Source organism: Zosterops lateralis (assembly GCF_965231275.1).
Source record: "Zosterops lateralis genome assembly, chromosome: W".
Lineage (NCBI taxonomy): Eukaryota > Metazoa > Chordata > Aves > Passeriformes > Zosteropidae > Zosterops > Zosterops lateralis.
Genome location: NC_139801.1, coordinates 30,016,176 through 30,028,179, shown reverse-complemented (window position 1 = coordinate 30,028,179; position 12,004 = coordinate 30,016,176).

The following is a 12,004-nucleotide window of genomic DNA, read 5'->3' as shown; positions in this document are numbered from 1 at the left end:
GCAAAAGGGAAGTCCTAGCTACATTATCTCAGCACTATCTATTTTGACTACAGTCTTTAATTCTTCTAAATCTATGCCTCATTTTCCCCACTTCTCCTTTTAAAGTGAGTAAATTCTTTTACTCAAAAGTGTCTTCTTCATCAATTCAATCTGTACAGCTAGTGTCTCTTAAGATCAAGCCATACGCTTTTGATAATGAGGTTAAGGCTGCTATTCGTCGTAGCATCTTTCAATTCCAAACAAGCATCGCAACAGATAAAACTAGACTTATACTAACTAGAATAAGCAACACAACTATAGGGTGGAGCAAGGCATTTAGTATACCAGTTGCTGTTGGAGACCACTCAAAAAGCACATCCCACTAGTGATGAGACAAATGTTTCTTAAGCTTCTTAAATACTCTTTTGATGGTTTCTGTGTCATAGTGAATTGTAATTAATGTCCTTCTTTCCTCTTCTTTAATTTCCTTTAAGATTTCTTTCAATCTGGGATGTTCCTATGGGTACAGGCAGTATCTTACAGGTGCTCGATAGTAAAAATCACATCCTTTAATTTTGACAAAATTGCAAATACACAAATTGAATTGGGTAATTTGGTTGTCTATTTTTATGATGTGGCATGCTCTCTTTGGACAGACACAACCTTGCCCTGTATACACCAGTGAAGTTTTCTGTTTGTCTCAAAGTGACAGATCTTAACTGTCTTCTTGCAGTACAGGGCTCTAGATTAACAGTTTGCTATTTTCCTTCAATTTCTTGTGCTCACATTTGGTGTTCAGAAGGGTACAATACAGTTCTCTCATGATTTAATCTTTAGGGGACTATTGGCATGCATCGTTAAAACAAAGGCTGTCACTGTACTAGACACAGGGTTATAGGTGAAATACTCTCAACCTTGTTCCTAGCACCCCAGTGAGAGATCTTTAGATGGCACTTGGGGATTACAGCCTTTCTATTACAGGTATTTGAGTCATACTCTTTTATTGCACACCCCTCTATTTTGAGTCTAAATGGAGGACATTTCCTTCTCATAACCTTTAGCATCTTATTTAAAGCCTTACGAGAGTAAGCATCATAAGCTTTTCTTTGGCACCTGTTTATCTCAGTCACATTGTACCTACGCAGTATTGCATTGACCCTTGTTATGGTTAAGCTTATTATAGCAATAATTACAACTTTCCACATAGTGTCTATAATAACTATTAGTCCATCTATTTGTGGTTCCGAGTGAGTTTCACGGTGGTCTTTTAGTTCATCGTCGCCTGGTGTGATCTTCCAGATTCCTTTTGGAGCTTTTTTCACTCGGGAGTGATGGATCCAGGCCTTCTGTTCTTTGATCTTGATTGTAGTGAAAGTAGTAAGAAGCATCTGGAATGCTCCTTCTCACTGTGGTTCCAAGAACTTTTCTGCAAAAGACTTAATTTCTAGGTTGTCTAATTTTTGTTTTGAGCTCCAGCCACATATTTTTTAATTTCTCTATTTAGGGCCACCATATACTTGTGGTCCTCTATCTGGGGATATGGTGGCTGGAACTCTACCCCCAGTACTTTTGCAACTGTGCTTTGGTTACTTCTCAGGCTTTAGCCATTCTAGTAGACAAGGCTTCTGGCCATCCTGAAAAGGTATCAGTTAACACCAATAGGTAACGGTATCCTCCCTTCCCGGGCAGCTTTGTAAAATCAATTTGTTATTGTTGCCCAGGTCCACAGCCTTTTACAATTTGTCTCATTTTAGGCTTTGGTGTATTTTTGGAATTAATTTGGAGGCAAAGACTACACTGACGGGTTACCTGTATCACTGTACCTTGTAACTTTCTGGCCACAATTCTTTCTTTCAAATAATTATACAAGATGTCTATTCTCCAGTGTGTTTTCCTATGTTCTCTTTACACTAATGGCCATAACAAATAGGATGGTACTACAAGCTTCTTTTTCTCTGTCATGGCCCACCCTTCCTGATTATAATTTGCTTTTTCTGCTTTAATAAGTTTCTTACCCTTTATATTATATACTGGCTTACCTTTCAGCACTATCTATTTTGAAGTGCTGCCTCAATTGTCTCATCGGGTATCTCACCTTTAGCTGCGTCTTTTGCCTCTCTGTCCACCAGCATATTCTTCCAATTAAAGCTCACTTTTTGATGCGATCTGTGCCATCCTCTCAAGTAGCTGCACAGCATCTAGCAGCTTTAGGATTTTTTTTTTTTTTTTTTTTTCCAAATGGCTCCGTGTGCAAGGACTACCTCAAAGGCATCCAGCCTTCTGTGCAGAGGTGTTGGTGGGCAATGGTCCAGACTCTATTACCTCTCTGCTGATGGTAACTGCATACCCAGCATGCCTCTTTCCACTGACAACGTAGCTGCTTCTGTCAGTAAACCAGGTCTCCTTCAGATCCGGGTGACTGGAGTAGGTGGTTTCGATGGTCTCCAGGCGGTCGTGGATCACTGGTTCTCCTATACTCCCGCTGAGGAAGGAAGCTGGGTTCACAATGTTAGTTACCACAATCTTAGCTTGGTACATTAGGAATCTCTGTGGGGAGATCTAATGTCCTCCTTTTCTTCAAGGACTGCAGACATTGTATGGGACACTAGCATAGGCATCTTCTGGCCTAGAGTGAATTCTGAGGCACTCTGGCCATCCTTTAGGAGCCGTGTACTCACGTCTGGAAGTCCCAGGGCTGGAGCTGACATGACAGCCTTCTTTAGCTGGTCAAAGGCCTGAATAGCTTTTTTTAACCCAGGTAAATGACTATTTGCCTCATCAGCTGGGCTTTCTTCTGGGATCTGCAAGCCCAAAAAGTTTAGGAGGCTTACCGTCCGGTCCACTCATGTTCTCTGGACCTGGGTAGCTATTAGGAGGTCTTACTGGAGCAATTGTTTGCAAGCTGCTCCCCAAATATTTTCCACTTTGAGGTTCTCCTGTGCAAGGACCACTTCAAAGGACTCAAATGAAAAGATTTTCTGGCTGGCTTTATGGAGAGGGAGGCAAAAGAAAGCATCTGCACATCTAAAACAGTAAATGAGTTAAGATATAAGGGTTAGCAACTACTGAATACAAGCCTCAGTTATCTTGTCAGGCTTCTTTACTGGCACGATAGGAGTGTTGAAATTAAACTGACACTCCTTCAGTATCTTTAAAAAGTTTTCTTTGCCCTGCCAGCATGTCAGGAGCCTACACTCCAGGAATATTATTATTATTTTTTTTTCTTTTTTTTTTTTTTTTTTTTTTTTTCATTAAACTTAACAGTTTTACATTCTTTACCTCCAAAATAATTTTTCTATTTTTAAATATTACTTTTGCCTCCAGCTGCTTTAGCAGATTTCTGCCCAAAAGTGCAGATGGAGCATTAGGCATATAAAAATCGATGGATTCTCTATTGTTTCCCCAATTTAAACTTCAATGGTTTGTAAATGTAAGCCTTTTTTAGGTTGGCCAGCCGCTTCTTTTATTATTACATAGTTACTGGTTACAGGTGTTAGGGTTTTATTGCCCCGGTGTCTTATCAAGAATTTTATTTCTTTTTTTTTTTCTTTCTGTTATGGCATCAAGCAACAATTGGGATCTGGTAAATGCTGCTTGATTACAAACTTCATTTTCTTAGCAACCCTTTTCTCAAATCTCTAAATTACTCTCCATCAGAGGTACTTAAAAGAAAAACCCCATACAATTGCCTAGACACTTAATCCAAATTACTGGTTATTAATTTTTAGGGTTTCTGAAATTCCGTTTCTGGGCAGGGGAACTTTTTGAACCAGCTTTTCAATTCTTGTTCCTTCTATTCTTAAAACAAAAAGTTAGCAATATGTATTCTTTAAAACAAGGCTCGAAGCACCAGCTGTTGAAGAAAGAATTTGTGTTTACATAAAAAAGGAAAATTTTTTTTTATTTAAAAGAAAAACCCACGCGATTACTCAGACACATAATTCAAATTACTGGTTATTAATTTTTAGGGTTTCTGAAATTCCATCTCTGGGCAGGGGAACTCTTTGAACCAGCTTTCCAATTCTTGTGCTTAAAACAAAAAGTTAACAATTGAAGAAAATTTGCAATCAACTTCTTATACACTGTCCCCCTTCACCAAAACCTGTTTATGGGATAGCAATTTTTTTAGGCTCACAAAACAATGGGTTCAAAAACACTCCACAAATTTTTGCACTGAGGAAAAAGCGGGGGGGTTTCTCGGTCAGGCAGTTTTGGCTCTTTTTACAATTAAAACTGTATTCTACAAACAAACAATAGTTAAAACAAACACATCAGGCTTTTCAGAATTTCAAAGACTCAGACGGAGGTGACAAATCCCGGCTCCCTGCCGGTTACCGGGACAACCCAGATTCCTGCCTGATCACTGTGATATGTCACAAAAAACCACCCAAAACTTTTTTTTTCTTATAAACAACAAACAGCCTATTCACAGTGATTAAAATCACACTATCAGTTATGCAGTCAGAAATTACAGCGCTCTCCGTGACACCCTCCAGTCACGGCTCAAGCACATCCCCCCTGAATTCTTCTGCTTTTCAGCAGAGATATCCTTCCGCGGGTCGGCGGGGGTTTTAAAATCTCTTAAAAACAAAAACACTTACAACACAAACTTTCACAATTCACACCCATATGTTACACAAATTAAGCACTTAATCACAAAGAAAACTTAAACAATCACAATTCACACACATACGGTAAAAACAAAAACACAACACAAACTTTCACAATTCACACACATACGGTACACAAATTAAGCACTAAAGAAAACCCAAACAGACACGAATACACACACATCCAGCGTTCGCGACCGCAACTCAAAACGGGACCCTGTTCACCTCAAAAATTCAGGCTAGCCTCTCAGATTATGAATTTACCAAAGTGCACTTTTAAACCATGGATGGAGCCACTACGCTCCCGATATCAATAGCTCTGTGCTGCCGCTGCTTTCCTCCTTGAATGCAGCCCACAGTGACCAGCTTTACCTGGACAAACCAAAGATGGGGCCACTACGCCCCCAATACAGCATCTCTATGCTGCTGCTGCTTTCCCTCTCTGGAATGCAGCCAACAAGTGACCAGCTTTACCTGGACAAACCAAAGATGGGGCCACTACGCCCCCAATACAGCATCTCTATGCTGCTGCTGCTTTCCCCTCCTGGAATGCAGCCAACAAGTGACCAGCTCTACCTGGAACACAACAACACAACAACAATACTCCTCGGAGATTCCAAAACCCAGGCCTCTGCTTTGCATAAGACGTCTCTTATGACTTATAAGCCGCCTCTATTCAAAGGTACCTTCATTCAATACATTTTTCTTTAAACATACCTTTTGTCCGTAGTCCAGGAGGTTCAGGTCTTTCCCCGGGTGGACGGTAAGGTCTGAGGAGCCCTCACCCCGAAAACTTCCGGGTGGGCGCCCTGAGGGGTCCTAGACCCCACCGGCCCCACGGCCAGAAAGAGCAGTTCTCCTGCCTGGCTCGCCAAAATGATTTATTAAAAAAACTATGGACATTGATCTAATACCAATATCCAACTATGACGGACAAAGACTCTCTAACAGTTTTAAGTTAGAAAGTGTATGTTTATTACGACGCCGGGCAGCGTGCGGGATAGCTCCCAGAAACACACGCGCAATTTACAGATCATCACAGGGCCTTTTATCTACAGAAGTATTGAATACACAAACTACAAATGCATATTCATAGCTCTGATACCTCCCATTCTCCGCTTCGTATGGTAATTAGCCCAAAAAGCCACCAAGCATGCGTAGTTTGTTCTTTGAAATGGGTCGGTGGTCTTTTTAATGGGGTGGGGTCCCAAAATGATGAAGTAAGATTGTCTTCCTCAGCTCTGACTTTTTAACCTTTAGTGTTTGTGACAGCTAAATCCTGTTTTTCCCAGGACTGTTTGATTTATGATTGTATTGTATTCATGGGGTCTATTGATTATTCAGGATGCAGAAGCCCTAGTTTGACAGCTCCTCTGATTGATCGGTTCCTTCCAAGGATTATCAGTTCTTTCAGTCTGGCTTCTGTTAGCAAAAGGGAAGTCCTAGCTACATTATCTCAGCACTATCTATTTTGACTACAGTCTTTAATTCTTCTAAATCTATGCCTCAGAAGGATTAGAAAGTAACTGATTAAATAAAATATTTAAATGACTTGCATTTTCTCTGAGTGGTTGGTTGGCCTCACTTTTGCAAAGTATAATTGTGATCATAGTAATAATTGTGATTATGATAGTTGAAAGAAATAAAGTTTAAAAAACACCTGAGTAAATGTTAAAAGTTTAAACTGTTAAAATCCTCTTAATTGTAGTATAATAAGTGTATTAATGTTCTAAATAACTTGTAATTGTAAGTCCCTGTGTTGTAGCAGTGGGGGCCACCTCCGTGGCTCCCTGCAAGGGCAGGGGGGCCTGTTTGCTCACTAGAGGCCGATAGTCCACCGCTGCTGCCGTGGAACCACCGAGGCTGGAGCCGGCCCGCTGCTGCCGGGGCGGTGCGGCAACCTCCCCCCCACCGCTGCCGCTGCTGGAGCCGGCCCGCGGCCACTGGAGCAGGCTACCGCAGGCTGCCGCCTCCAGAGCTGCTGCCGAGGCAGCGCAGCAAAACCCCCCCCCGCCATGAGACCCCAGCCACCGCCGGGGCCGCCAGTCAGCCCACCACCGCCCGCCGTCGGGGCCAGAAGCTGCTGCCGCCGCCAGAGCCGCTGCCAGGGTGGCGCAGCACACATCCTTCCACCCCGCCGGAGCCACGCCATGTGCCCCTGCGGCCGCCGCTGGCGGCCCTGCTCCCACACCACAGCCCGCCGCCGCCAGAGCCGCTGCCGGGATGGCGCGGCACACACACACCCCCCGTCGGAGCCGCAGGACCCACAGCTGCAGTTGCTCCCGCCGTGGAGCCGCCCGAGGCCAAAGCATACACACATTCCCCCGTCGAAACCGCGAGACCCCCGAGCCGCCAACAACCGGCCCGGCCCCGCGCCCCCCCATCGCCACGAGGCAGCAGCTGCCGGTGCTGCGACGGCCCCGAGCCGGCCCCGCGCCTTCACAGCCGGTGGCCCTGTGCCCCCAGGCACCACCGCATGTAAATTAGAAAGGCCCCAGTGTAAACTGGGACATTTTTAGCACCAAAAGTCCCCTGCCAAAACAAACCAATGTAAAATCTGAACCCACAAAAGACAGTACTGAACTGGCTATGACCTAAAGTGTTGATAAACAGTTTTTTTGTATCTTGCTGTAACCTAAAAAGTGCCCGAGGGGAAGGATACCCCCAGAACAGCCCGGCAAAAGTGAACTCCTAGCACACCTGCGAGGGTGGGGCTCCTGGCTCTGCAGTAACCTACGACTGCAAAGCCGAACAGACCCTTCTCCTCAAGGTGAACCAGGAAGAGCTGACCATCCCTCGAGCTATCCCTTTAAGAGCTGATCAATAAAGGCATTTTAAGGAGAAAAATATTATCTCCTGCCCATTTTTAACAATAGTTACTTTAAGCTGCATAAAAAAAACATGATTGCTAATGCAATGCGAGGAACTTATATGATGTTAGTAAAAAGGTAAAGTGAGGCTTATGAATGCCTGAAGGGAAGACAAGCTTCACAAGCCTCAAAGAGGGAGCATGTTGTCAGATGAAAAATTTTCTACACCCGGTGAGTTAATACTTATTCTTCAAAACTCACTGGCCATCGTCCACCATACCACAGAGGCTTGATGTTGCATCTCTTCCCTGATGATCATGGTCCCACCAAGGTTGAAATAATTCACCTTTGTGTTGCCAGTCCAGATCTACCTGAGACACTTTAATCTTGGCAGCTTTATCTACCTGTCCATTGTTGTGATGTTCTTCAGTAGCCTGACTCTTGGGTACTTGTGCAACTACATGATATACTTTTACAGCCAACTTCTCTACCCGGGCAGAGATGTCTTGCCACAATTCAGCAGCCCAGATGGGTCTACCTCTCTACTGTCAACTGGTCTTTTTCCATTGGTCCACCCCCACAGAGCATTTGCCCCAATCCATGAGTCAGTGTAGAGTGTTGGCCATTTCTCTCATTCAGCAATATCTAAAGCCAGCTGGATGGCTTTCAGCTCTGCAACATGACTTGATCCACCTTGTCCCTCAATAGCTTCTGTGAGTCATCATGTAGAACTTCATATGGCAGCTTTCCATTTTTGATGCATTACTGATACATCAGGAACCATCAATGAAGAAACCCTATAACTTTTAAGTTTCTGGTAGCTGATTATATGGTGGGGCTTCCTCAGCACATGTCACCTGCTCCTCCTCCCCTTACTGCAGTAGTCCAAAATTTTTGCCTTCAGGCCAGTTCATGATGGCTTCCAAAATCCCTGGGCAATTGGGGTTTCCTATTCAAGCTCCCAGTGTGATCAGAGACATCCACTTACTCCAAGTGGCATCAGTGGCATGTTGTGTGGAAGGGACTTTCCTTGAATATCCAGCCCAGCACTGTCAGTCGGGATGCCAGGAGAAGCTGCACTTCAGTGTCAATCCCTTCTAAAGTGTTTTGAACCTCTTCATAAGCTGCCAGGATCTTTTTCAATTGGGGTGTAGCAGGCCTTGGATCATTTGTATCCTTGACTCTAGAACCCCAGGGGTCATCCTTCAGTCTCCCCAGGTACTTTTTGTCAGAGGCTCCAGGAAGGACCATTCTCCTTGGCTGCAGTATAGAGCACATTTTTCTCATCTTGTCCTGTCCTGACTGGCCCAAGGGCTACTGCATGAACAATCTCTTGTTTAATTTGTTCAGAATCCTGTTGTTGGTCATGGCTCAATTTAAAATCATTCTTATTCCAGGTCACATGGTAGAGAGGGTTTATAATCTGGCTGTACTCTGGGATATGCATTCTCCAAAACCCCACAGTGCCTAGGGAAGCCTGTGTTTCCTTCTTGCTGGTCAGTGAGGATATAGCTGCTATTTTGTTGACCATGTCCATCAGAATCTGACATCTATCTTGCTATTTTACTCCTAAAAACAGAATTTCCTGGGCAGGTCCCTTGACCTTACTTTGCTTTATGGCAAAATCAGCCTTCAGGAATATTTGGATTATCTTCTCCCCTTTCTCAAAAACTTCCTGTGCTGTGTTGCCCCACATGATGGTGTCACTGATATATTGCAACTGTTCTGGAGCCTCACCCTTTTCCAGTGCAGTCTGGATCAGTCCATGGCAAATAGTGGGGCTCTGTTTCCACCTCATGGCAGTCGGTTGCAGGTGTACTAGACACCACTCCAGGTGAAAGCAAATTGTGACCTGCACTCTGCTGCTAAAGGAATGGAGAAAAACACATTAGCAATGTCAATAGTGGCACCACTTTGCTGCCTTGGACTCCAGTTCATACTGAAGTTCCAGCATGTCCGGCACAGCAGCACTTAGTGATGGTGTGACTCCATTCAGGCCACAATTGTCCACTGTCACTCTCCAGTCTCCATTGGACTTATGCACTGGCCATACAGGACTGTTAAAGTATGAACAAGTCTTGCTGACCACTCCCTGGGTCTCCAATTCATGAATCATCTCATGGATGGGAATCACAGTCCCAGTTGGTGTGGTATTGTTGATGGTACACTGTTGTGGTAGTGATCAGTACCTGTTGTTCTTCAACCCTCGGCAGTCCCACAGCAGAAGGGTCCTCTGAGAGCCCAGGCAAGGTATTCAGCTGTCTAATTTCCTCTGTCTCCATAGCAGCTATCCCAAAAGGCTGACAATGCCATTTTGGGTCTTTGAAATATCCTTTCCTGAGGTAATTGATGCCAAGGATGCACGAGATCTCTTGACCAGTCACAATGGGGTGGTTTTGCCCTTCATTCCCAGTCAGACTGTCTTGGTTTGAAAGACAGGTGTTTGCCAAGGAAGGTGGGAACTTCCCTTGGAATGGAGAATATGACCCCCTTCCCTCCGAATTACTATAACTTCGAAATTAAGGGGCTTTCAGGCAAAGATATGGGAAAAGGACTAACAGTTCTTTACTAATATGTATGTGTATAACAAAGCAAACACACAACAACAATAGCAGCAACAACAAACAAACACCACCAAGAAAACTCAATAAACAGTCTCTTCCCCGCTCTTTAAGCAATTCCCCCTTTGATGTAGTTATGGTCATAGCTGGCAGGGGCACTGAGAGGCTTCTGGTGGGCAGGGCAAGTGCAATGATTCCTCTGTGGCTGCAGAGGACGCTCTGGTGTGAGCTCGGAGACCACGTGGTTATTGGTGGCTTGGCCGAGATGGGAAGGGATGGAAATGGGGCTTGCTTTACAAACCCCCAGAGGCAGTTGATTCTGGTGCCCCTCTGTATAGAGAAATGAGTTGTAGCAAGGACCTCGGAAGCAGCAAGCTGGAATGGCAGGGATGAGCAAAATCCCTGAGTGGTAGACAAGATGTATCAGAAACTCTGCAGCTGTAGCTGGAACTGCGGGGTGTGCCAGCAGGCAGGGGGTGAAGGGCTACAGTGTAGCAAAAAACACTGGAGTATTAGCAGAGGCACGGCGGGGGCTGGCCAGCAGCAGCCCAGCTCCCGAACACGGCTGGGAGAGGGTCCCTTGTGATAAAAATGAAATTTAGAATGTTTATCCTGTAATGTAACAGTGAGGGGCCACCTCCGTGGCACCTCCCCCCAGACCACCTTAAAAAACAAAAAGAGCTCCATTCAAAGAAGCCCGGCACCGCGGGGCCCCCCCCCCCCCCCCCCAACGACGGAGCGAGAGAGACCAGTGGAGCAGCCGGCACTGCCGCCGCTGGCGCTGCCGCCGCCAAAGACCGAGAGAAAAGGGCTTCGAAGAGAGGCGAGGCGCGGGCCTCGCCCCCGGTCTCCCCCCCTGCTCCCGGAGCGAGTCGCTGCGGCAGAGCTCGTCCCTGCCGGCACTGTACTGCGGCGCGGCGGCGGCGGCCTGAGGCGAGAGCGAACAGAACCGGCGCTTCTCCCTGCCCACAGCGGGAACCCCAGTGAGCGGGGCTGTCCGGCCCCAACCCCCGCAGCCAGCCGCCGCCGGAGCGGGAGAAAGAGGGGCGGGCCGCGCTCCCCCAAGCCCGATACAAGGAATCCCGGCCGCCTGCAGCCGCCTCCCCGTCGCGGCTCCAGCCGCCATGCCGCCCGCCAGGCTTAAGCCCAGTCGCAGAGAAGCCCCAAAGCCCGCACGTGGCTCAGCCCGCCCGCGGCCAGCCGCCGCTGCTGGATGGCGCGTCCCCAAACGCGCCTGGGCCGCTGCCCCGCTCCAAAAAGAGAGAACCCACGCCAGCCACATCTAGCAGCCCTAGTGCTGCCCAGCCACTCCGAAACACCATATTGGATACTATAAAAGCACACAGCCCCTGCCGCCCAGGCCGACCCCGCATGCAAATAAAGGACCTCGAAATGCATCTCGGGATACCGTTTAAAACCAAAAACCCCTTATAAAATAAAACCAAGCAAAATTGAAACGCACAAAAACCAATGCTAGGCCGTGTGAACCCTGGAGTAACGAAGGAGCTAATTTCTCCGGTTTTTCTTACTAGCTGTAAGTTAAAAAGACCAAACCAGAGATGAGACCCCCGGAGAAAACAAAAGAAACTAAGAACCCTGGGGTTACTCCCAGCGAGGGCGGGTTCTCCAGCTCTGATCAACTCTCTGCAACAGAGCTGATAAAGACCCTCCTCCTCCACGGCGCGCACGGGCAGCCAAAAACCCCTCGAGCAAATATTGTAGGAGCTGATCAATAAAGGCATTTTAAGGAGATTAATATTATCTCCGCCCATTTTATTCAGAACACTTTGGAGGGGAAAAAAGGCTCTGAGATCCCGGGGTTTCCCCTGAGGCACACGAGTAGATGGTAGATGGCAAATCGTCCCGTTTGGTGAGGTAGGGTGTTAATAAGGTCCCACTGCAACAGCTGCTCTTACAAGCAGAGTTCCATTCACGGTAGAAGGCAGCAGAAGACAGAACCCTGCAGTGGTGGTGAATTCTTCCCACAGTGACTGCAGTGTCCTTTCCCTCCAAATGCCAAGAAAGCAAAGAGAGAGCTAGGAGA